The 25,961-nt window shown below is 52.4% G+C and overlaps 1 protein-coding gene across 1 annotated transcript in view; it reads right to left on the bottom strand.

Moving 5' to 3' along the window:
- Nucleotides 1-25,961, bottom strand: part of LOC146797290 (coiled-coil domain-containing protein 3-like) — a 128,187-nt gene that overhangs the window by 65,994 nt on the left and 36,232 nt on the right. The window lies entirely within an intron of this gene.

Here is a 25,961-nt window from a genome sequence, read left to right as displayed (position 1 = left end):
TCACACGTTCTTGAGAATATCCCCCCCAAGAGCCATCACAAATAAAAGGTACAATATATTTGTTTTTCTTTGGCTTTCAGTTGTACCTACTTAAACAGTCTCGATGGCTTACTGAATGTTCTTATTCTCACCTGCAGCTACGAAGTCAGGGAGGCCGGAAGACACGCCACATGTGAGCTGGAAGCACACACCTGACACCCAGGGGGAGGCAGGAAAGAACGGGAGACTTCTCTCGGAGAGGAACAAATAAAAAGACCCATGGCCCTTCTGGAATTTCAGTTATTCCCCATTGCTAGTCTCCACCAAGCACGTTGGCTGAATTAATAATAATAATAGCTTGGTTTCTCAGATAGCGCTCTATTCCAAAAGTCTGTCGTTTCCAGGCACTTTAAAGAGTAGGTGCCACTATTGCCCAGTTGAAAGCTACTGACCTCAGATTCATCGAAGGCTGATGTGGGCTTTCTGGGATTCAGATGTGTGACCTCTAGATGGGAACAGTTGCCGGCAGAGTGTGTTAGCCCACTGGGTGATCCAGCCAGCACACGTATGCAAGACCGCTAAGACCAACTCAAGACACATGAAGCGCCTGGACTGAGCTTACACATGTTGAGTCCACTCTGAGAAACATGGGTTCGTCCAGAAGTTGAGAGACAGTGAGGGAGGGCACAGCAGTCCGGCAGTAGGAGGTTGTCAGTTTCTACAATTACGCTAAGGTTTATCCAGATTTGAACGCAACATAGGTAGCGTGGGGAAGGTTTCCCCTCTGACCTTATGACATCAGCTCCAGTTTAGGGCCTTATCACAAGTGCCAAAGGATATGATGGGCCAATTCGCAAAAGTAATCTGAGACAAAATCCCTACTTTACCACTCCTGAATGCCCTTCGTGAATACCGAAAGTCGTACAGTTAGGATTTTGTCTCAGATTACTTTTGTGAATCGGGCCCAATGTCTTTAAATAAGGCAGATGGGATGGAATTGACTTCAAATCCCTTTCTTAGACAAAGGCAGGAGGGACTTGAGGAGATCCTTGAGTTTGGCCATGGTCCTATCACGGCTCATCTTCCGGAAGGCGGGACTTCCTGTATGAAGTGTCATAGAGGGGATTCCACAACCCACAGCGTGGTGAGGTCAAATGCCCCGCGTGTCCTCCGGTCGCCTTAAACAGGAAGTCCCGCCTCCTAGGGTCCAATGCAGAGCAGTTCATGGACTGAGGTGTTGTATAATGGAATTATCTCCAACTTCTCTGCGCTACCATAAAAAATGAAGACCTCTAAAGCTGGAAGGGAGGTGTTAATACACAAGCCTGGCATAGTTCCCTTCCAAGGCCGTTCTCAGAGCCGGCTCCGTGTTTGTAGCTCATGTCGAAAGGCTGAGACCCTCCAAGTTCAGGACCCTCGGAGCCTGCCTGCTGCCAGGCCAATGTCAATGGAACAAACTCGACGGTTTGCACATGTCCCTGTTTCCAGACTCTGAGATCAAAAGGAAGCACAAATGACTAATGTGTGTTTAGGAGAAATTCCATTTAATCCGAATCAATTAAACAATATCAGAGGCTCGAGGCAGCTGGTTGGAGTCAGGGAAGAAAGACTTCAGTCACTGTCAGTGCCACAATAACACACTGGGGCGTCTTGGCGCTCCGGTGGGTGCATGCATGCTTCGCAGAGATGAAAACACACAACGGAAAAGCCACACATTTTCGACGCACAGCGAAACCATTTTAAAAACTCTTTAAAAGGCAGCCAGAAACTTTGAGGCAAGAAATATACTTTAAAAATTGAAAAGCATGGATGGCGCGAAGGCCAAGAGTCACAGAGGCGCTCCAAAGCGAGGCTTCCATGTGTATCATTTTAATCACATGATTTTTGCTTGAACCAAGGCCAGACCCACACCAGGATCTGACCCAGTGAGCCCTAGAAATGTGTGCATTGCACACAAGGACATAAGGACATGCTGGCCAGGATATTCTAGGTGTACACTGGTCATTACAAACCCAGGAGCACATGATGACATCACTTCTTACGTATACAGGAATATCTGTTTCCTTTCCTTTTTGTTCACAATTAATCTGCCGAATTGATCTGAATTGTCTTCCTTCTGAGGTCTCGGCATAAGCGACAGAGCTGTGTTTGCACACATGACTCGCTGTGCAAAGAAAGACTAACGCTGTTTTAGGGCGTTATTTAGATCTCAGTAGATGGGTTACTCCGTCACAACAACTGATTTCACTAAAATACGTATAATATACCTACATCTAGGGGCTTTCAGCCACCTCTCTTCATCCATTGGTCTGTCGTTGTGTCATTCCTCTAACCTTCTGCCCACTACATCATATAGCGTTGAGCAGCGGGCCCGCCTACTTCAGTCACTGGGTATTTTCACTTTGAGTGACTGAATGTTGCTCTCTCACAAGGAGCACAAGCTAATTCCCTACAGTGCCAGTGTTTTTGTTGTTTTTACTTTCTAATCACTTTAGCGCTGCTTTGTGTTTAGAGCCTGATGTGACAGCAGGACGCTTCCGATGCACATTCCATCTTTGTCAGATCGCATGTCCTGCGAATGCTGTCGTAAGTTACTTTTGGAATGTTCTGCTTTTTTGACTGCTACTATGTCATACCATTCCAGATTGTGTCCATTTGCAAGTGTGCTGTATTAAGTTATCCTTTATCTAATTCTTTTCTTTCTCCCCTTCTTTCTTTCCTTCTTTCTTTTCTAACATCTTTCCTCTCTACTTTCCTTTCTTCTTCTTTCTTTCTCTTTTCTTTCTTTCTCTTTCCTTCTTTCATTCCTGCCTTCTTTCATTTTTTTTCTTTTTTCATTTTTCTTTCTTTCTCTTTCTTTTTTCTCTTTCTTGCTTTCTCTTTCTTTCTTGCTTTCTCCCTTTCTCTTTATTTCTTTCTTGCCTTCTTCCATTACTTTATTTTTTCTTTCTTTTTCAGTTTCTTTTCTTCTTTCTTTTTCTTCACTTCTTTCCTTTTTTGTTTCCTTCTTTCTTTTGCTTGTCTTTTCTCTCTCTTTCATTCCCCTTCCTTCTTTCTTTCTCATTCTGTATTTCTTTCTTTCTCTTGCCTTCTTTCATTCCTGCCTTCCTTTTCAACTTCTTTCCTTGTCTTGTTCTTTTCTCTTTCTATTTCCTTCTCTTTCTTTCCTTTTCTTGACTTCTTTCTTTTTTCTTCTTTTCTTTTTCCTTCTCTCTTTCCTTGTGTTTAGTTCTCTTGTTCTTCTCTTCTTTTTCCATCTTTTTTGTCTTCCCTTCTTTCTTTGCTTCTCTTTTTCCTTTTATTTCCTTCTTTCTTTCTTTTTTTTCCTATTGCATTTTTTCTTGCCTCCTTTCCTTCATGCCTTCTATATGCATGCATGCCTTCTTTCTTGCTTGCCTTCTTTCTAGGTTGCCTCTTTTATTTTTTTCATTCTTTCTTTCTTTTGTTTGTTTGTTCATTCTTTCTATCATTCTTTTTTGTTCATTCTTTCTTTCTTTCATTCTGTCTTTCTTTTGTTTGTTTGTTCATACTTTCTTTCCTTCCTTCTTTTTTTTCTCTTCATTCCTTGCTTTCTTCCTTTCTCGCTTTAGCACTTCCTTCCTTCCCCAGAGTGATTGACTTTTCTAGGTCTGTGTTAGCAATGACCTTTTGATTTTACCCAAGTTATGCGTACAACATGGTCTCTTAAAGGGGCTTCACTAGATTTCCTCCATTAGTCTAGAGTTGGAGTCATTCACATTTTTCATTCACCCACTGCGACATGCATTAATGAGCAATGCATCATCCCACGTCAGCCCTTTGCTGACTTCACTATGAGTTATGGCATGCTACCCTTTCACAAGGAACACATCCACACACAAAGTAGTTCCCTTTGGTGCCAGGGTGTACTCTGGTAATGTGTTTGTTTTTTTCGCAACCCAAAAAGTTTTTTGCCTATAGCAAATTCTTTTTTTTAGATCAATGAGGGCCCGTCATATTCTCAAGCAATAAAGTTTTGCAAAAATCATGACCAAACAAAACAAGAATTGCCAGAAGGTTGGCGGTTAATGCCAGACCTATTGGCTTTGCCTATGCTTGTTCGCTAAGGCATCGCTATGGAAACCCTGATATAGGAGCCAGAGGCACTGTACAGGTCTTTCAAGAAAATTAAAAAAATATCTCACTGCAGAGTAGCAATGAGGCCTGTCTAAGGGCTTGGATTAGCCACAGATTGTCTAAAGGGCGGACACACATCAGCTCTATTGTCAATCAAAAGGCCCTTCTCCAGAATAAAGTTCACAATTAAATGATCGACTGTAAAAACTAGAGTTCCCTGCAAAAGGAAAACCCGCTGCACCCCTAATAGCGCCAAGGGCAGGGCCAGACTGGGAACCCAGGGCAGCCCTGGCAATTTTGTCAAACCGACCCTGGGGGGGGGGGGAGGGAGGGAGGGGCGTGCAAGTTTGAAGCACGGCAAAATCTATTACTAGGGGCTGAAGTTGCAGCACCGCTACAACCACCCTACCCCCACCCCAGTAACAAAACTGGTTCTCACCACTGCAAAACCGACCCCCAGCCTCCCGGGGAAATGCCCCATGCCCGCTACGGTCAGTCCAGCCTTGGCCATAAGAGGCGCCCAGGCTCCCGCCTCTGGGTACATTAAGAATTACAGTGGGGAAGTACAACAACTGTGGCATGTAGATGGGGGACTTCAGAGGTCAAACTACCCCTTAACAGGAAATACTAGGCCCCTGCCAAGCAGCCTCAAGAGGTGCGAGGGCTCCCACTGCTCAGAACATGTCGTAGGAAAGCGCAGGAGGGCAGCTGTGGTGATGCACGAGAGGGCAGACTCAAGACGCCAGAGACCCTCTTACAGGTAGAACCAGTGTACTCCTATGAGTGTGAGTCCACCGTAGTCTGTTGCACCAGCACTGCCCTCTGTAGTAGGTGCAATACACCAGACATGCTCGATGGCAGAACGGTTTGAGCTCCTGGTCACTTAAGACAGGCTCGGGTGGACTCCAGGAGGGCTGACGCAACCCTAAAGCAGAACGGCCTGCGCCCTCCACGGCCTGGTCGCCCCCACACTGCCCGCCCGCTCTGCCTGCCTCCTTACTTGCTGCCTGCCCGACCTCGGATCCCCGGCGCCCCAGCCGCCGCAGGGCCGCCCACCAAGCCCGCATAGGTTTTCCCGCCGTTCCCTGCCGCAACCCCGCCCCCCGCCTGCCGATTGGCCCCCGCGCTCCCCACCTCCCAGCGGACCCTCCCTCCCGGCTCCCTTCTTAAGGGGACCCAGACCTCGGATCAGGAGCGACCACTGCGCCCTCCACGGCCTGGTCGCCCCCACGCTGCCCGCCCGCTCTGCCTGCCTCCTTACCTGCTGCCTGCCCGACCTCGGATCCCCGGCGCCCCAGCCGCCGCAGGGCCGCCCACCAAGCCCGCATAGGTTTTCCCGCCGTTCCCTGCCGCAACCCCGCCCCCCCCGCCTGCCGATTGGCCCCCGCGCTCCCCGCCTCCCAGCGGACCCTCCCTCCCGGCTCCCTTCTTAAGGGGACCCAGACCTCGGATCAGGAGCGACCACTGCGCCCTCCACGGCCTGGTCGCCCTCACGCTGCCCGCCCGCTCTGCCTGCCTCCTTACCTGCTGCCTGCCCGACCTCGGATCCCCGGCGCCCCAGCCGCCGCAGGGCCGCCCACCAAGCCCGCATAGGTTTTCCCGCCGTTCCCTGCTGCAACCCCGCCCCCCGCCTGCCGATTGGCCCCCGCGCTCCCCGCCTCCCAGCGGACCCTCCCTCCTGGCTCCCTTCTTATGACGCCCCCTGAGCGACCGCGCAGCAGACGCGCGCAGCGGGAGCACCGATTGAGCGCCAAAGGTAAGCCCGTCTGTGCCCGTCCGCGCCTGGACCGCGCCCCACGCCAGGACCCCTGGCCCCCACAGACCCCAGCCCACCCGCCGGACTTACGACGCCGCCACCCTCAACGCACACAACACCGGCCGAATCCCAGGATGCTACCGAGCCACCCCGAGACGCACCCACGGACCCTTCAGCTGCCACTCCTGCAAGTTCACCTGCTTCCGGACCTGCACTGCACCAACACTCACCAAGCCGAACACCAGCAGCAACCACCTGAAGTGCATCCTGCTCAACACCCGCTCCGTCCACAGACACGCCGTCCAACTCTGGAACCTCCTCGACACCACAGCTCCTGACGTCGCCTTCCTCACGGAAACATGGATGAACGCCTCCTCAGCGCCCAACATCGCCATCGCCATCCCAGAGGGCTACAAGATCACCCGGAGGGACCGCGGCAACCAGACCGGAGGAGGCACCGCCATCATCCACAGGAACACCATCCGCATCACGACCAACACCGAGGACACCCTGACAACCGCCGAACACCTGCACTTCCAGATCCACACCGACCCCAAGACCACCCTCAGAGGCACCCTGATCTACCGACCCCCGGGACCCCGCACACCATTCAGCGAAGACATCGCCGACTTCATCAGCCCGCACGCCCTCCCCTCCGCTGACTAAATCCTCCTCGGGGACCTCAACTTCCACCTGGAGAACGACAACGACCGCAACACCACCACCCTGCTTGACAACCTCGCCAACCTCGGACTCAAGCAGCTGGTGACCACCCCCACCCACCTCGCCGGACACACACTCGACGCCGTCTTCTCATCCAGCAAGGACATCGTCTTCAGCCACGCCACCGGACTCCACTGGACGGACCACAGCTGCATCCACTTCAGCTTCAGAAGGACCACGATCCACCACCACCAGCCACAGGTTGCACGACGAAGCTGGAACAAGATCACAGCCGACCAACTCGCCGCATCCCTGAGCCAGCACCCTCCCGCCAGCTCAGCGAACCCCAGCCAGGCCGCCGACAACCTCACGAAGTGGATCAGCAACTGCGCGGACGAACTCGCCCCTCTGAGGACCCCGCCCAGCAGACCCGGCAGCAAGAAGGCCCCTTGGTTCACCGACGAACTCAAATGCTCCAAGAAGAACTGCCGAGCCCTCGAGAAAGCCTGGAGAAGAGACCCAACACCGGACAACATGACTACCCTCAAGCTCGCCACCCGAAAGCACCATCAACTGATCCACGCCACCAAGAAAACAGCATTCAAGGACCGCCTGGACAACAACGCACACAACAGCAAGGAACTCTTCAACATCGTGAAAGAGCTCTCCAACCCCAACGCCGGAAACAACGACATCACCCCATCGCAAGACCTCCGCAACTCCCTCGCCTCGTACTTCCACAACAAGATCGCTGACATACACAACAGCTTCAGCACACAAACAACGCCCCCCACGACCGCACCAACGCCCCCCACTACCACCCTCAGCGCCTGGACACCGATCAACACCGAAGACACCATCCGCACGATGAACTCCATCCACTCCGGATCCCCAACCGACCCCTGCCCTCACCACGTCTTCAACAAGGCCGACGCTGTCATCGCACCCCACCTGCGGGACATCATCAACACCTCCTTCGACACCGCCACCTTCCCGGAGAGCTGGAAGCACGCCGATCTCAGCGCTCTACTAAAGAAACCAACAGCGGACCCCACCGACCTCAAGAACTACCGCCCCATCTCGCTCCTCCCGTTTCCAGCCAAAGTCATCGAGAAGACAGTCAACAAGCAGCTGGCCGCCTTCCTTGAGACGAACGGATCCCTCGACCCCTCACAGTCTGGCTTCCGGGCCAACCACAGCACCGAAACCGCCCTCATCGCTGCCACCGATGACATCCGAGCCCTGCTGGACAACGGAGAAACAGCGGCCCTCATCCTCCTAGACCTCTCCGCGGCATTCGACACTGTCTGCCACCGCACCCTAGTGCAGCGCCTCAACAACGTCGGAATCGAGGAGAAGGCACTGGATTGGATCATCTCCTTCCTCGTTGGAAGGGCACAGAGAGTTCGCCTACCCCCATTCAGATCTGCAGCAACAGAAGTCATCTGCGGCGTTCCCCAAGGCTCCTCGCTCAGCCCCACCCTCTTCAATGTCTACATGAGCCCCCTTGCGGCCATCGCACGCCAACACAACCTCAACATCATCTCCTACGCCGACGACACACAGCTGATCCTCTCCCTCACCAACGACCCCGCCACCGCCAGAGCCAACCTACACCAAGGGATGAAAGACGTAGCCGAATGGATGACGACCAGCCGCTTGAAACTGAACTCAGACAAGACGGAAGTCCTCATCCTGGGCTCCTCGCCCTCCGCCTGGGACGACTCCTGGTGGCCCCCCGCCCTGGGCACCGCACCCAAACCGACAGACCACGCACGCAACCTGGGCTTCATCCTGGACTCCTCCCTCTCCATGACCAGACAAGTCAACGCCGTCTCCTCGTCTTGTTTCAACATCCTGCGCATGCTACGTGAGATCTTCCGGTGGATCCCCACCGAGACCAGGAAGACGGTCACCCAGGCCCTCGTCACCAGCCGTCTGGACTACGGCAATGCCCTCTATGCCGGAACCACCGCCAAGCTCCAGAAGAGACTCCAGCGGATCCAGAACGCCTCAGCGAGACTCATCCTCGACATCCCCAGACACAGCCACATCTCCAGACACCTGAGAGACCTGCACTGGCTCCCGGTCAACAAGAGAATTACCTTCCGGCTCCTCACCCACGCACACAAAGCCCTACACAACCAAGGCCCGAGTTACCTTAACAGCCGCCTCAACTTCTACGCTCCCAAACGCCATCTCCGATCGACCAGTCACGCCCTCGCCGCCGTCCCCCGCATCCGAAGAGCGACAACAGGAGGAAGGTCCTTCTCCCACCTGGCCGCCAAGACCTGGAACACCCTCCCTCCCGACCTACGCCTGACCCAAGACCACCTCTCCTTCAGGAAGAAGCTCAAGACCTGGCTGTTCGAGCAGTAGCGGACCCCCCCCCCCCAAGCGCCTTGAGACCCTCCGGGTGAGTAGTGCGCGTTATAAATGCTTGTGATTGATTGATTGATTGAACGGCCTGAGCTCCTGGCCACTTAAGACAGGCTCGGGTGAACTCCAGGAGGGCTGAAGCAAACCTATGGCAGAACGGCCTGAGCTCCTGGTCACTTAAGACAGGCTCGCATGAACTCCAGAAGGGCTGACGCAACCCTATGGCAGAACGGCCTGAACTCCTGGTCACTTAAGACAGGCTAGCATGAACTCCAGGAGGGCTGACGCAACCCTATGGCAGAACGGCCTGAGCTCCTGGTCACTTAAGACAGGCTTGTGTGGTCTCCAGGAGGGCTGACGCAACCCTATGGCAGAACGGCCTGAGCTCCTGGTCACTTAAGACAGGCTCGGGTGGACTCCAGGAGGGCTGACGCAACCCTATGGCAGAACGGCTTGAGCTCCTGGCCACTTAAGACAGGCTCGGGTGAACTCCAGGAGGGCTGAAGCAAACCTATGGCAGAACGGCCTGAGCTCCTGGTCACTTAAGAGAGGCTAGCATGAACTCCAGGAGGGCTGACGCAACCCTATGGCAGAAAGGCCTGAGCTCTTGGTCACTTAAGACAGGCTCGGGTGGACTCCAGGAGGGCTGACGCAACCCTATGGCAGAACGGCCTGAGCTCCTGGTCACTTAAGACAGGCTCGGGTGGACTCCAGGAGGGCTGACGCAACCCTATGGCAGAACGGCTTGAGCTCCTGGCCACTTAAGACAGGCTCGGGTGAACTCCAGGAGGGCTGAAGCAAACCTATGGCAGAACGGCCTGAGCTCCTGGTCACTTAAGAGAGGCTAGCATGAACTCCAGGAGGGCTGACACAACCCTATGGCAGAACGGCCTGAGCTCCTGGTCACTTAAGACAGGCTCGGGTGGACTCCAGAAGGGCTGAAGCAAACCTATGGCAGAACGGCCTGAGCTCCTGGTCACTTAAGACAGGCTAGCATGAACTCCAGGAGGGCTGACGCAACCCTATGGCAGAACGGCCTGAGCTCCTGGTCACTTAAGACAGGCTCGGTAGACTCCAGGAGGGCTGACGCAACCCTATGGCAGAACGGCCTGAGCTCCTGGTCACTTAAGACAGGCTCGGGTGGACTCCAGGAGGGCTGACGCAACCCTAAGGCAGAACGGCCTGAGCTCCTGGCCACTTAAGACAGGCTCTTGGCTTCCTTTTGCCGCCTTGTTCAGATCCATCTTTTCAGGAACTTAATGGAAAGCTATGACGGAACTTCAAAAAAGGCAGGTATCTCTTTCCTGAGTTTTCTAGCACCCCATTCAAAGAAACCCCAAAAATATTGGGTCAGAAGGCAACCATAGGCTAACATTGGTACATTACCTGACTAGCGACCTTCAAATACTTTGCTACCAAAATACCATAGCTTAAATAGTGACCATCGGAATATTGTAATGTTATGGATACACAGTTATGTATCGATTTACTGTACTTAACTCCAAAGATATTTTGGAAGTAGGCATTTACACTACAATATTTTGGTAGCCTGACATTTCTGTGCTCCATAGTCTGGCACTGAACCCCAAGGTGTTCTGGAGCATTCTTTTAAAAACTGTCAGCGATAGTCGGCTGTTGAGTGAACTGAAGCAGATGCTAAGCTTTGGCCCTAAGGAGTCTGGGTCCTGGGAGGAGCTACTCGACCTTCAGCCCAGTGACGTCATCACTCTAGGGTGGAAGCCAGCAGACTAGTTTACGTCATCCTTTTTCATTGTTTCCAGGCTGTGGGGGGGGGGGGGGGGGGAGGGGGTGCATGGAAAACAGAGAGACACAAAACTGACTAATCAGCATTTTAAGTTTAGAATGCATTCCATTCCACCCCGCAGAAGAAGTTATTAATCTCTACAAGGGCAAGAGTAGGCCACCCGGGACCTTCTGAGGTTCTTCTGGAGTTTGGAGGGCTTTGCTTATCCTGAAGTGCCCTCTGATGGAGCCAAAGAAGCAAGCATAGCTCAGGAACATGCAAGCCCCAGACCTCGAGTTTGTAAATCACTCTAAAATGAAGCCAGAAAAGTTCTGTTCAAACCCCAGACCTCGAGTTTGTAAATCACTCTAAAAGGAAGCCAGAAAACTTATGAGACGTGTAAGTAATCAGTATTTCCTCACATTACCCCCACCCTCCTAAAGCTCGACTGGCTCCCCCCTCCCCCAGCCCTTCTCCCTCGGCATTATACACGAGGCCCTAAGTACTCACAATAAGGCCCACCCACCTGGAAACCAAATCCTTGCTGGTGGATTTCACACCTCACGCAATACCAACAAACGGTCTTTCAAAACCAAGAAAATATAAAAATATAAAAGTTAGCCATCTCCACTCCCACTCCCGCTGTCCCCGCCCCACCCCCCCCCCCCCCCCCCCAACACACTCTCTGGAGCAGCCTCCCGTCTAAGGACAGCACCTTGTATCCAGACATTCAAATCTACCCTTGTATCCCTCCTTTGTGCAGTTCGTCCCCCTACCCCTCCCTTCCCTACACTGTCTCATTTACTTCACTAATATCTTGTGGTTTTCATTTTCCTTTGTTGCACAATTTCGACTGTGCATAAGTATATTTTGTAAACATCTCCTTTATCTATTCATATTGTATATTTTACGAAAACCGTCTCACAATATAGTGCTTTTTATGAAAAAAACATGTATCTGAAATAACACCTCCTACATCTTCCCCCACACCTACTGTCATTCTCGACTCTTCCCTTTTCTCTTGTTTTTATACTTTTGTAAACAGCCACACGCTGCCCTGGCTGGCTCCCCTGACCTCAAACCAAGGCCATGTTAAGCTCCTCCCTCTAGACTGGGTCTTCACTGAGTCTGTCTTATATTAATATCCAAAATAAAGTAATGTCTGAGAAGACAACAAATGATGGGAGCCGTAGAGCGCAGGATGAGATGAGAACACCAAAAACCAGAGAGGACCACCGAAAACAAAATGGCTGCCTCTATTTAGAATTGGTACTATCCACCCTTACTGAAATATGTGTGTCGGTCTCACAGGTAGAATACGTCATCACAAATGTATTTTCTTTTAAGTGGCGGCTATAAGCGTTCAAGGTGTCTCTAATTGTTACTTGTCATTATCGGACAACTAGGGTCATTTTGGTGAACATTTCCCTTGTTACTCGCTAACGGGGTCAATGAGAAAGTTTCCTTTCTCTCATTGTGAAACCTTGGACATGTCAACCATAGTTGAGAGTGTGACAGTCCTTTGTCACAGTTACTTCACCAGGACGAACCAATGATGGGAGCTAGGGAGACTCATCTCGTGTCTTTTGAGAAGAACTTTGGAAGCGTCTGATCTTCAGTGGAGGTGAATAGTTTGGCGTTGGGTCATCGCCCGTGTTTCACTACAGTACGCCGAAGGTTGACCATGAATGGCCTGGCTTGCCTCCGTGATGTCCGGAATGTGTCTGGATGACCCATGTCTATCTTAAGAGTCTTAGATATAGTGATGGGTTTTCAAGGTGTGACCACTCCGAGTTATTCTTGTCTTTGGCTCTTGGTAATTGAACAGTCCTTGGAGGTCTAAACCCAGATTAAGAGGTGTCCTTCTCACCACGATCACACTACGGAAAAAGCCGGGCAGACTGTTCGGTCTTTGGAGCACATGTCCTTTTTAACCTGATCACTAATAGTGTATCTTCTCAGGCACTGGTTTCGTCTCACTCTCTACTGCACCTGTAGGGTCTCTCTGCGATAGCAGAGTTTGCTCAGAGGGTTCTTAAAAGCTGACACTTGTTGGATTACTGAATCATGCAATTTGAGGCTAACTGCTCGACGCAGCACCCTCAGCCTCAAATCATTACATTTGAGGCATCACTCACTGGGTGCCTCTCTGAAAAGTAATTTATCCTTGGATGCGGTAAGAGGTCTCTCCTCTGTACCCCAGTAAAGCTGGTCAGGCGTCCTCACGTTTCCCAAAGGTGCTGGCTGGTCTCTTGATCCAGGCGCTCGGGTCTGGAATCTCCAGTCCTTGCTCTGATCGATGTAATGTGCTGCTGAGATCTTGGAAGCTGTTGAACACATACTATTTTATCATATAGGGAATAACAAGGGCACCCAGAAGCCACTGCAGCAACAACCATTAGAGACAGGGTTCTGCAAAATTCAAAAATGGTGACGTTTGTCACCTCTGCAAAACCTGGCCTGCAAGAGAAGTCCCTCCTGGAAATGTCTGCGGGAGAGAATTATTCTACAATACTGAGCGCCCACAATTTGATTTCCGTCAAAATCATATTCAACTTTTTTGCAGGATTTTGCATGTGTTTTTTTTTAAAACTCACGTAGTTTTTATGAAAGCCAACTACACAATTTTTGTACACCTCAAATTAGAAACAGTGACCGGCAATTCGAATAGGGTCGGTGTGTGACACCAAGAAAGTGAAACAGAGAGAGAGAGACGAAGGGGCGAGTTAGAGAGACACAAAGAAAGAGAGAGGAAGCATTCTGCATTTAGTTACTGAAAGTTTATTCAAGACATTAAAAACCCCCTCAGTACTTTCATCCTCCAGATTGGAAACATGGTTGTCACCCCCCTAAAAGCGCGTCAAGCGATGCCCAAGCACAGAGGGCCTGAAGAGGCCTCTAGATATAGGCGAACCCCCCATAGCTCTTCTACACAGGATTCTGTCTTAGAAATATGGCTACCAGTGCAACTCCTGCCTTATAAAAGAAAAGTATATGTGCTCCGCGTCTCGCGCCAAGAGTAGGAAGGCCATGAGAAGGGACACGCATAGAAACCAAAACTGATCTAAAAGTGTCATGCCAAAAGACCTCCCTGCTCCATGCTGGTCCCAGAGGCGCAGAAAGGAATCAAAAACAACTCACACTTGAGCCAAAACTGTCCTTCCAAGAGGAGCCGGGGCCAGAAGACACAACAAACCATCGCCATGTGTCAGAGGCGTGTATTCCTTCCAGAGACACTGGGCGCGATCCAACCGAGAGACACATTAACAACCTGACTGTTGACTACAATGTCTTTTTAGCAGAACTCATAAAACCCAACAAAGATTTCAGGCCAAGAACTTCACACAAAGGACGGAGAGCGTGCCATCCCATCTGATGGCGCGGTGGGCATGGGGGCACCCGGGCATCTGTTTGGGCATTTTGATGTTTTGTGTAACCAAAAAAGGTTACGTTTGTAAGCCAAGAAGAAACACATATCTGGCAAACTTTCAAACCACAAAAAATATTTTTCAATCACCATAAAAGGAACCACATGTTCCATAGTCAAGAATGTATCCCAAAGTCAACAAACACAAGCTAACAAAAACTCCAATGAGTGCCAATTGTGAACAACAGCGGAGTGATAAACACAGACTCCGCTGATGGTTGCGTTTTATTTATTGTCTGCAGTGTTTTGACCATAAAGTGGAAAAGACTTATGATCGGTTGTGATGATTGTGAGCCACCATTGAGTGTGGTGCACACACAGGGCCATTTTTGTGTTGTCCAGGGTGTCAATTACTCAAAGGCATCAGTGGTGCTTCCCTTTAATGAAAGTAGCAAATCATCGAAAATAGACAGGAGAAAAGGGAAGGGTGGGGGTTAATAGGAGAGGAGAGAACTTACACCATCCAGAAGAGACTTGGGGGAGGAAATGAAGGCTACAAGAGTACCCCAACAAACTTTTCTCGAATTTAGTGCACAATTACAATAAAACCGAACATTCAGAAATGCGTCATTGGAATGTCTGTTGTCAACGCGCACGAGATGAAAGTGGCGGGGGGACTGGGGGGGGGGGGGGGGCCTGTGGACCATTCTGGAAAGTCTACGGTTACTTTGGTTACTTCTCTTCTTGGAAACCGGATATTCGACCCAACGCCAGGGACTCTCTCTTTGATGGTCTCTCGCCGACGCAAACAGTGTCCTGCGGGGTCTCTCTCTCTTTGATGGTCTCTCGCCGACGCGAGCAGTGTCCTGCGGGGTGTCTCTCTGCTTGATTGTCTCTCGCCGACGCGAGCAGTGTCCTGCGGGGTGTCTCTCTGCTTGATTGTCTCTCCCGGACGCGAGCAGTGGTGCCTGCGGGGTGTCTCTCTCTTTGATTGTCTCTCCCGGACGCGAGCAGTGGTGCCTGCGGGGTGTCTCTCTCTTTGATTGTCTCGCCCGGACGCGAGCAGTGGTGCCTGCGGGGTGTCTCTCTCTTTGATTGTCTCCCCCGGACGCGAGCAGTGGTGCCTGCGGGGTGTCTCTCTCTTTGATTGTCTCTCCCGGACGCGAGCAGTGGTGCCTGCGGGGTGTCTCTCTCTTTGATTGTCTCTCCCGGACGAGAGCAGTGGTGCCTGCGGGGTGTCTCTCTCTTTGATTGTCTCTCCCGGACGCGAGCAGTGTCCTGCGGGGTGTCTCTCTCTTTGATGGTCTCTCGCCGACGCGAGCAGTGTCCTGCGGGGTGTCTCTCTGCTTGATTGTCTCTCCCGGACGTGAGCAGTGGTGCCTGCGGGGTGTCTCTCTCTTTGATTGTCTCTCCCGGACGCGAGCAGTGGTGCCTGCGGGGTGTCTCTCTCTTTGATTGTCTCGCCCGGACGCGAGCAGTGGTGCCTGCGGGGTGTCTCTCTCTTTGTTTGTCTCTCCCGGACGCGAGCAGTGGTGCCTGCGGGGTGTCTCTCTCTTTGATTGTCTCTCCCGGACACGAGCAGTGGTGCCTGCGGGGTGTCTCTCTGTTGGACTTGGCCCTTTTTCCCTCATTTTTTTCGTTTTTGCAGTGTTAAGGTGCAGGTGCTCCCTTCTCCCAAGATGGCTGCCACCGACCCCTGCTACTGCAGGGTGGTCGTTTTTCATAGTAGCACCCTAGCTGCCAGGAGCTGGCTGGGACCCACAACAATGTTGCGACACCAGCCCGCCTTTTTGTCCCATAGTTAGAGTGGGGAAGCTCCTGGAAGAAGCTGGAACCTTCTAGAAGGGAGGTGGGGTTTTACTTTTGCCGCCTTGGCTAGAGGTCACCTGACCTAGGGCTACTTAAGAGTGGGAGGGAAACTTTTGTGGTGAGTTGGCCATTGGGGTGAAGCAGAGCTGGAAGAATCCACCAGGAGTGTAGGCGGTAGGGCCTAGCCAGGGACTTATGCCTCTGAGAGTGACAGGATTTAGGTACTGCCTCTTAAGTGAGTGAGGTGCCCTGTGAATCCCACTGATCTTGCCCAGTAGTAGGAGGACCCAGAGACTCTCTGCCAACCTGACTAGGAAGGACCTAGTCGCCCTCTCCATCCCTACCCCTGTAACAGAACCCCTTAAGGGCGCACGATACATCTGCGCCAAAAGACTTCATCTGTCCACTGAGAACTGAAACCTAACTTTAAGAACTGAGACTGCATGACAAGAGCGAGCTGTAAGCCTTGAATGCCAGAGCTGAGACTGCGTGTCCAAGCTACCCTATTGAACAAAATACTAAGCCAATTGCCAAGTCACCGGGGATAGACCAGGTACTAGCGCTGTGACCCCCACGCTCCCTGCCCTGGTCTGGGACCCCCGGCAGCATGCTCCGCTGAGCACTTTACCCCCATCCTTAATTTGAGCCCCCCCCTGCGACGACGAAGCCAGCGCGCTCACCGCCGCGGCCTGGAGGCCTGGAGGAGTGCCCTGCTGTGTCGCGAGGCCCAGGTGAAGTCCGGGGCCCCGTCGCTGCCGTCGCAGCCGTGTGAGGAGGTGCGCAAGGTCGGGGCCGAGTTCCCCCAACGTCGTGAGGACGGACGCCTGCTGACGCCGAGACGGAGGTAAGCCCGGAGGCCGAGATCCCCCCTGGTGCGCCCCCTGCTGGTCTGGAAACCACACCGCACTTGGCCCGGGTTGTCCCCTCCGTGGGAGTCCCCTTCCCTGCCTGCGCGACGGAGAGACCCCGCCGAGGGATCCTGTCCGTGTCCCCCCTTCTGTAATACTGAGCGCGGTGCTCTGTGAACTGCACCGGAGCATAGGGACCCGCTCCTCAAGTCCGGTCACCCTCCCCGCTGGAAGCCGCCCAAAGAACTGACTGACATTACCCTCGTGTGGCGCTTCACGCCACCGACCCTGCTTCCTCAGCCGGAGAGACCGGGACTGCGAGTAACCCACTGTGTTATATGCTCTGCTCGAAAGTAAATTACATGCCAAGGAATGCGAGTAGCGCACTGTGTTATATGCTCTGCTCGAAAGTAAATTACATGCCAAGGAATGCGAGTAGCACACTGTGTTATATGCTCTGCTCGAAAGTAATTACATGCCCAGGACTGCGAGTAGCGCACTGTGTTATATGCTCAGCTCGAAAGTAAATTACATGCCAAGGAACGCGAGTAGCGCACGGTGTTATATGCCCTGCTCGAAGGTAATGATATGCAACTGATTACGAGTAACGTGTTGTGATAACTGTTCTACGCAAACGTTTCCACATGCAACTGATTGCGCGTAGCGCTGTGTTTTATGTGCCTTGCTTCACAGTACTAGGGGCCAGTGGTCACGAGGAGCGCTCAGTTCGACAGGCGCCATGTTGATGAACCAAATGTTCCCCCTTACCAGTATTACGCTGTGTTAGACAGCCTGTTCAGGGACAGACTTTACATAAGCGCGCACCGCGCTAGAATCTCCTGCATTTAACCAGCGGGCGTGGGTACATGAACGAGGTTAGACACTGCATAGATATCACCCAGAGTGTCGCATGTACTGAACAATGGTATTATGATTCATGTATTACCTTGTTATTTCCTGAACTGCAACTGACCAGCTATACTTGGATAAACTTATAGTATTTGCATAATTTAAACGGTGTGGCGTCCCTTATTGTGTGTGACTCTAGTCCATGAGAAGCGTGTGGTGTATGGTTGCTTAACACATAGCCCTCTGGTTGCCCGACCGGCTCGCGCCACGTTACCGCCCTTAGGGCCTGGTGACCCCAGGTTCCTACACTCTCTCTTTGATTGTCTCTCCCGGACGCGAGCAGTGGTGCCTGCGGGGTGTCTCTCTCTTTGATTGTCTCGCCCGGACGCGAGCAGTGGTGCCTGCGGGGTGTCTCTCTCTTTGATTGTCTCGCCCGGACGCGAGCAGTGGTGCCTGCGGGGTGTCTCTCTCTTTGATTGTCTCTCCCGGACGCGAGCAGTGGTGCCTGCGGGGTGTCTCTCTCTTTGATTGTCTCTCCCGGTCGCGAGCAGTGGTGCCTGCGGGGTGTCTCTCTCTTTGATTGTCTCGCCCGGACGCGAGCAGTGGTGCCTGCGGGGTGTCTCTCTGCTTGATTGTCTCTCCCGGACGCGAGCAGTGGTGCCTGCGGGGTGTCTCTCTCTTTGATTGTCTCGCCCGGACGCGAGCAGTGGTGCCTGCGGGGTGTCTCTCTCTTTGATTGTCTCTCCCGGACGCGAGCAGTGGTGCCTGCGGGGTGTCTCTCTCTTTGATTGTCTCTCCCGGTCGCGAGCAGTGGTGCCTGCGGGGTGTCTCTCTCTTTGATTGTCTCTCCCGGATGCGAGCAGTGGTGCCTGCGGGGTGTCTCTCTCTTTGATTGTCTCTCCCGGACGCGAGCAGTGGTGCCTGCGGGGTGTCTCTCTCTTTGATTGTCTCTCCCGGACGCGAGCAGTGGTGCCTGCGGGGTGTCTCTCTCTTTGATTGTCTCTCCCGGACGCGAGCAGTGGTGCCTGCGAGGTGTCTCTCTCTTTGATTGTCTCTCCCGGACGCGAGCAGTGGTGCCTGCGGGGTCTCTCTCTCTTTGATGGTCTCTAGCCGACGCGAGCAGTGTCCTGCGGGGTGTCTCTCTGCTTGATTGTCTCTCCCGGACGCGAGCTGTGGTGCCTGCGGGGTGTCTCTCTCTTTGATTGTCTCTCCCGGACGCGAGCAGTGGTGCCTGCGGGGTGTCTCTCTCTTTGATTGTCTCGCCCGGACGCGAGCAGTGGTGCCTTCGGGGTGTCTCTCTCTTTGATTGTCTCTCCCGGACGCGAGCAGTGGTGCCTGCGGGGTGTCTCTCTCTTTGATTGTCTCTCCCGGACGCGAGCAGTGGTGCCTGCGGGGTGTCTCTCTCTTTGATTGTCTTTCCCGGACGCGAGCAGTGGTGCCTGCGGGGTGTCTCTCTCTTTGATTGTCTCTCCCGGACGCGAGCAGTGGTGCCTGCGGGGTGTCTCTCTCTTTGATTGTCTCTCCCGGACGCGAGCAGTGGTGCCTGCGGGGTCTCTCTCTCTTTGATGGTCTCTCGCCGACGCGAGCAGTGTCCTGCGGGGTGTCTCTCTGCTTGATTGTCTCTCCCGGACGCGAGCAGTGGTGCCTGCGGGGTGTCTCTCTCTTTGATTGTCTCTCCCGGACGCGAGCAGTGGTGCCTGCGGGGTGTCTCTCTCTTTGTTGGTCTCTCGCCGACGCGAGCAGTGTCCTGCGGGGTGTCTCTCTGCTTGATTGTCTCTCCCGGACGCGAGCAGTGGTGCCTGCGGGGTGTCTCTCTCTTTGATTGTCTCGCCCGGACACGAGCAGTGGTGCCTGCGGGGTGTCTCTCTCTTTGATTGTCTCTCCCGGACGCGAGCAGTGGTGCCTGCGGGGTGTCTCTCTCTTTGATTCTCTCTTTGATTGTCTCTCCCGGAAGTGAGCAGTGGTGCCTGCGGGGTGTCTCTCTCTTTGATTGTCTCTCCCGGACGCGAGCAGTGATGCTTGCGGGGTGTCTCTCTCTTTGATTGTCTCGCCCGGACACGAGCAGTGGTGCCTGCAGGGTGTCTCTCTCTTTGATTGTCTCTCCCGGACGCGAGCAGTGGTGCCTGCGGGGTGTCTCTCTCTTTGATTGTCTCTCCCGGACGCGAGCAGTGGTGCCTGCGGGGTGTCTCTCTCTTTGATTGTCTCTCCCGGACGCGAGCAGTGGTGCCTGCGGGGTGTCTCTCTCTTTGATTGTCTCGCCCGGACGCGAGCAGTGGTGCCTGCGGGGTGTCTCTCTCTTTGATTGTCTCGCCCGGACGCGAGCAGTGGTGCCTGCGGGGTGTCTCTCTCTTTGATTGTCTCTCCCGCACGCGAGCAGTGGTGCCTGCGGGGTGTCTCTCTCTTTGATTGTCTCTCCCGGACGCGAGCAGTGGTGCCTGCGGGGTGTCTCTCTCTTTGATTGTCTCTCCCGGACGCGAGCAGTGTCCTGCGGGGTGTCTCTCTCTTTGATGGTCTCTCGCCGACGCGAGCAGTGTCCTGCCGGGTGTCTCTCTGCTTGATTGTCTCTCCCAGACGTGAGCAGTGGTGCCTGCGGGGTGTCTCTCTCTTTGATTGTCTCTCCCGGACGCGAGCAGTGGTGCCTGCGGGGTGTCTCTCTCTTTGATTGTCTCGCCCGGACGCGAGCAGTGGTGCCTGCGAAGTGTCTCTCTCTTTGATTGTCTCTCCCGGACGCGAGCAGTGGTGCCTGCGGGGTGTCTCTCTCTTTGATGGTCTCTCGCCGACGCGAGCAGTGGTGCCTGCGGGGTCTCTCTCTCTTTGATTGTCTCTCCCGGACGCGAGCAGTGGTGCCTGCGGGGTCTCTCTCTCTTTGATTGTCTCTCCCGGACGCGAGCAGTGGTGCCTGCGGGGTGTCTCTCTCTTTGATTGTCTCGCCCGGACGCGAGCAGTGGTGCCTGCGGGGTGTCTCTCTCTTTGATGGTCTCTCGCCGACGCGAGCAGTGGTGCCTGCGGGGTGTCTCTCTCTTTGATTGTCTCTCCCGGACGCGAGCAGTGTCCTGCGGGGTGTCTCTCTCTTTGATTGTCTCTCCCGGACGCGAACAGTGGTGCCTGCGGGGTGTCTCTCTGCTTGATTGTCTCTCCCGGACGTGAGCAGTGGTGCCTGCGGGGTGTCTCTCTCTTTGATTGTCTCTCCCGGACGCGAGCAGTGGTGCCTGCGGGGTGTCTCTCTCTTTGATTGTCTCTCCCGGACGCGAGCAGTGGTGCCTGCGGGGTGTCTCTCTCTTTGATGGTCTCTCGCCGACGCGAGCAGTGTCCTGCGGGGTGTCTCTCTCTTTGATTGTCTCTCCCGGACGTGAGCAGTGTCCTGCGGGGTGTCTCTCTCTTTGATGGTCTCTCGCCGACGCGAGCAGTGTCCTGCGGGGTGTCTCTCTCTTTGATTGCCGAGCAGTGGTGCCTGCGGGGTGTCTCTCTCTTTGATTGTCTCTCCCGGACGCGAGCAGTCGTGCCTGCGGGGTGTCTCTCTCTTTGATTGCCGAGCAGTGTCCTGCGGGGTGTCTCTCTGCTTGGTTTCTTCCCAAGGGAGACTCAGAGTCTGCACTGGAGCCGCCATCTTCTGTCTGGATCTTTGAGAATGTTAAACTATCTCTCTTCCTGCAGACTCCACGTGTGACCTTGGTCCAATAAGACGCGCACGTGATGTTAACAATTAAGGATCTCACTTACAATCTTGGGCGCTCTGTATAGAGAGAAAGTTACATGTTCGTTCTGGACAGGAGTGGGCACTTATTAAGACAGGCCAAAAAGTAATAAATGTGTGGAAAGCAGTTTACAGCAGAAGATTCAAGCGGCGTGTTTGATGACAATTATAAAGCGCCTTCCCTGTGCTGCTAACGAGGAGCTACATAACCCCAGCACACAGCTGGGACGCCCATCTCCTACCAGGAGAAACAAGCACTGGTGGAAAATCCGCTCCAACGCCCCCAAGGAGGTCGCAGAGGCGGTTTCGCCTCAAGCTGCGCCTCTCTTGGGTGTAAATTGTTCACGTCATTGTAGTGTTGGTGTAGCGTGACTGTAGTAAGGCAACTACTGCAACAGGAGAGTTCCAGCGCGATGCCCCAGTGAGGGCGTCACACCTGTTCAGTGAGTTCGGTTCTTGTGTTCGATAATTTACATCAGAACGTGGCCAGCGTCACGCTGCCGGGTTCATCGGGAAAAAAATAACTTAATTTACTCGGACCAGGTGTCCACAAAGTATGTTAAGCAGGCGTGGAGGTTTTACTACTGTGTAAACTACAGAACTGTGTAGAATCCCGCAGTAAAACCCCAGGGAGTCTGTCAGGAGTGTGCACATCAAAGCACGGATGGCCTCAAGAGCTTGTGAGTGCACACAAACCGGTGACCTTGTTCCAATTCACAGACTCCTCTCGGACCCCTTCCCACAGTGGAGGCGGGGAGAGATTTCTACCAGTAAAGGGCCGCATTAAATCTCTTTCCATGGTAGGAACTGGAACAGATCACCCCAAAACGTTCTGGGGTGCAGGGAAAGGTTCCTAAACAGAGATAAACGCTCCCTAATAGAGGAAAGTATGAAACAGTTGTACAATTGAACCGCAGGGGCCTTTCCTGATGCAGAGGTGTAGGGTGTGCACCCAAAAAAAGTCACGTGGCATCCCCAGAAGTACACCGCGAGTCCTGGGGCTGCTTCTAGGCACACTGGTGATTTCCCACAAGTCGGTGCACGGGAGTGTTTGCAGAGATACAGATGTATTCGTTCCTAGTGAATCAAGACCTCTAATTATAACGGTTACATGTCTGGTCGGCCTTTCACGTTGGCTCATACTTTGTGGGTGGAAGTGAACTTGCTTCTGTGTCTTTCTGTGTGTGTGTCTGTCTATGCCTCTGTGCGCGTGTCCTGGCACAGGGTGGGCATCTAGATGTGCTGCCTACCACTGGCACATTCCTGGCCGCCCCAGCCCATGATTGTGAGTTTTGTGCACATGAATAGATGCGGCTTAAAAGGGACAAAGGCGCATTCAGTGCCTCACCCAAATGAGAAGCAGATATTTCAAGACAAATAAAGATTATTCACTTTTTTCAGAGAAATACATTTACTTTCGCAAAATTAAAGGCTGATATTTAGGGTCAAAATGTGTGGATTCTTAGAAAATGTCAAACTGGAGTTTGGGGTAATGTGATGTAGGTTCCGTATCATATTTCACGCTGAAGCTTGAGTGATATTCCATGTGAGGTTGGAGTAGGCGTGTTACTGACGACACTGAAGCCTGTGACGTCAGTGTTGTGGTGTAATCTGAGAGACAGCTCCATTGAAACATGACTGACCTCTGCTCTTCATGTGTGTTCTCAGCCATGATGTGAGAGGGAACATGTCTTTGGAAGTGGGCAGGATGGGAAATGAAAGAAAAAGACAGATGTGATGAGATACAATCTATACTTCTCGATAATTGATAAGAGGGCCCAGATAATCCCAGCTGTCTGCAACACAATAATGCATTGCTTGGCACATTTTTAGAATGTTCTTGGAAAGAGGGGTGACACCACGAACATCCCTTGCGAAGGTTCCACATGCTTGGCAAACCCTGGGCACAGTGGGTACCTCCCTTACTGCAAAGGTTTCATCCTCTCTCTAGGTTTCATAGGCTCCGTTTCCCTGTGTGGCTAGAGTGTTATATTTCAACAGATGCGTCTTTGTGAGTTCTGCTGTCAAACCTCTGGTGCCAGGTAGGAAGCCGGCTCCAGATGCGTTTCCACATCGATGTTACCCCGCTGGCCAGATTAATCAAACAGCACGGCTTTCATCTGGTCTCATATGCGGACGACACACAGATAGTGGGGTCGGTCTCGCGGTGGACATCACAGCGGCCCGGTTCCGTAACTGTCCTAATGCAGTTATGGCTTGGATGAGCGCAAACTTCCTCAAACTCAATACTGAACAGAGCGGGGTTATTGAGTTTGGGAAGGGCCCCTCAGTTTGGAATCAACTCTGGTGGCCAGCGGAGGCTGGGAGTTGTCCAGCCCCGGTGACCAAGGCAAAGACCCAGGCTTTATATTCGATAGTGAATTAAAGTCTGAGAAGCAAATAAATCAAGTAACCTCCGCCTGCTTTTTCACCTTGAAAGATTGGGTAAAATCTTGCCGTTCATCCCATTCACGCCAAGGAAAACGGTGATTGGAGCCCTTGTACTTTCCCGAATTGATTATGAGAATGCGCTATAATTAGGTATAGACAAAGGCCAAACTGCTAAATTACAATCTCTGCAGAACGCAGCTGCCCGCGTGTTGCTCGCTCTCCCCAAATATCATCCCACGTCTACCAGTATCAGACAGCTCCACTGGTTTACCATCCTGATAAAGTAAAATTCAAGGCCCTTTGCCCAGTGCACAAGGCGCTGTACGGAGGCGGGGCCATGGACATTCGAAAGCTATTCTCTTGGTACAAACCTCTGCGCAGCCTGAGATCTGCCGACACAGGGTTGCTACTGGTACCCAGAATAAAGAAGACTAGATGGGGTGGTAAGAGCTTTTCACATCAAGCTGCTAAGTTGTGGAACTCCCTGCCCTCACAGCTGAGATTGCAATCTAACAGGACTATTGTAACATCCAATAAAAGAAAGATGTCTCCTTGGTTTATGTGTCCAAAGGGTAGATTTATTGATTAAATGAAGTTACAAGGTGGACAGGTACAGCATATCATATGGATGGTAAGTTTCAGCAAAGGCCCCACCGGGAGCAGCTGCCCTGCTGCTCAGCCTCCAAGATAACTGACGGTACACTCAAACATACACAGATAGAACTAAGGATGACATCGTAGAGACAGGCTGAGCAGCAGAGTACAAGACACTAAGAAAGGACAAGGAAGGAGGAAGAGCAGGATGCAACAACTATCTTCAGGAGACTGGTTTAGACCGGGCTGTTCCCTAAGTGCTCTTAAATAGGCAGGTATCTGGATCAGATTGAACTCACCTCAGCACCAAGACGCCTCAGCAGTCGAGCGCTCTGTAAATGTATCAGTCAGTCATATGTAGTATGTGGTATGTGTACACAAAATAAATATACAGAGTCCGTGGGTTCCCTCACGACCGGACAGTGGCTTGCTGTAGCAAACCCAAGGCGCTCTCTTAGGGGGCAATGTGGTGAGCAGCCTTAAGCTCATCACACAGATGTGAAACATCTGTACATACACAGAGTCAAGACAGTCAAGAAATGATGCACATCACTCAATAAGGAGAACCACATCAATTTATAACAAGCATTTGTAATGCAATAGGTCTCGCATCTATGAAAGCTAGAGCTCTTGGTGTTGAAAATGACAGTGTTTTTTTACTTTATTTTTTGTATGCAGTGGAGTGATGATATTTGCATTGTGCTATTGCCATTTGTATGACCTTGAGGCACTGAGAACCAGAAAATGGGAAATAGGTTACGAGAGAGGGGACACCACAAGATGGTGGATGGAGTGCTGAAACTTTTCAGACACTCACCCCCAGTCACAAATTTGAGTTGAGTCCATCATCGTTCTTTTGTTCACTATGTCACCCCAGTTTGGGCCCAGCCATATGCAAATCAGCCTTGACCCTGTGTCTCATGGGAACAGTCCACCATGAACTGCCAAGCCAGGTCTTCCCTGAACCAGAAACAAGCTTCCTGAAACCGGTTTCTGGGTAACACCCTTCATCAGCCAGGCTAGATTGAATCCTGTAGTACAGCAAGCAAGGGACCCACGTCTGGGCATACCCTTGGTCACTTAGGGAAAATGTAGCAAATACAATAAGATGATGGATGGAGTGCTGAAAGTTTTCAGACACTCGCCCTCAGTCACAGATATGGGTTGCAGCCATCATCGTTTTTTAGCTCACTTTGTCACCCCAGTTTGGGCCCAGCCATATACAATTCAGTCTTGACACTGTGCCTCATGGGAACAGTCCAGTCCGAACTGCAAAGCCAGGTCCTCCCTGGACCGGAAACAAGAATCCTGGGACCAGTTTCAGGGTATTACCCATAATCAGCCAGGCTAGATTGAATCCAGTGGCAAAGTGAGCAAGGGACCCACGTCTGGGCATACCCTGCCAACTTAGAGCGAACAAAGCAAACACAAAGAGATGATGGACGGAGTGCTGAAACTTTTTAAGTCACCAATCTGGGTTTAATACATTGTTCTTTTGTTCACTATGCCACCCCAGTTCGGACCCAGCCATATGCAAATCAGTCTTGACCCTGTTCCTCATGGGAACAGTCCAGCCTGAACTACCTGGCCAGGTCCTTCCTGGACCAGAGACAAGCATCCTGGGACCAGTTTTGGGGTATATCGCCCCTCATCAGCCACGCTAGCTTGAATCCAGTGGCACAGCGAGCAAGGGACACATATGGGCATACCCTGGCAACTTAGAGCAAACAAAGCAAACAAAAGGAGATGATAAACGGAGCGCTGAAACTTTTCAACCACTCACCCCAGTCACA

The sequence above is a fragment of the Triturus cristatus genome, chromosome 9 (genome assembly GCF_964204655.1).
Source record: "Triturus cristatus chromosome 9, aTriCri1.1, whole genome shotgun sequence".
Classification (NCBI taxonomy): Eukaryota; Metazoa; Chordata; class Amphibia; order Caudata; family Salamandridae; genus Triturus; species Triturus cristatus.
The sequence above is the reverse complement of the archived record's forward strand: the minus strand, read 5'-3'. Positions and strand labels throughout refer to the sequence as shown.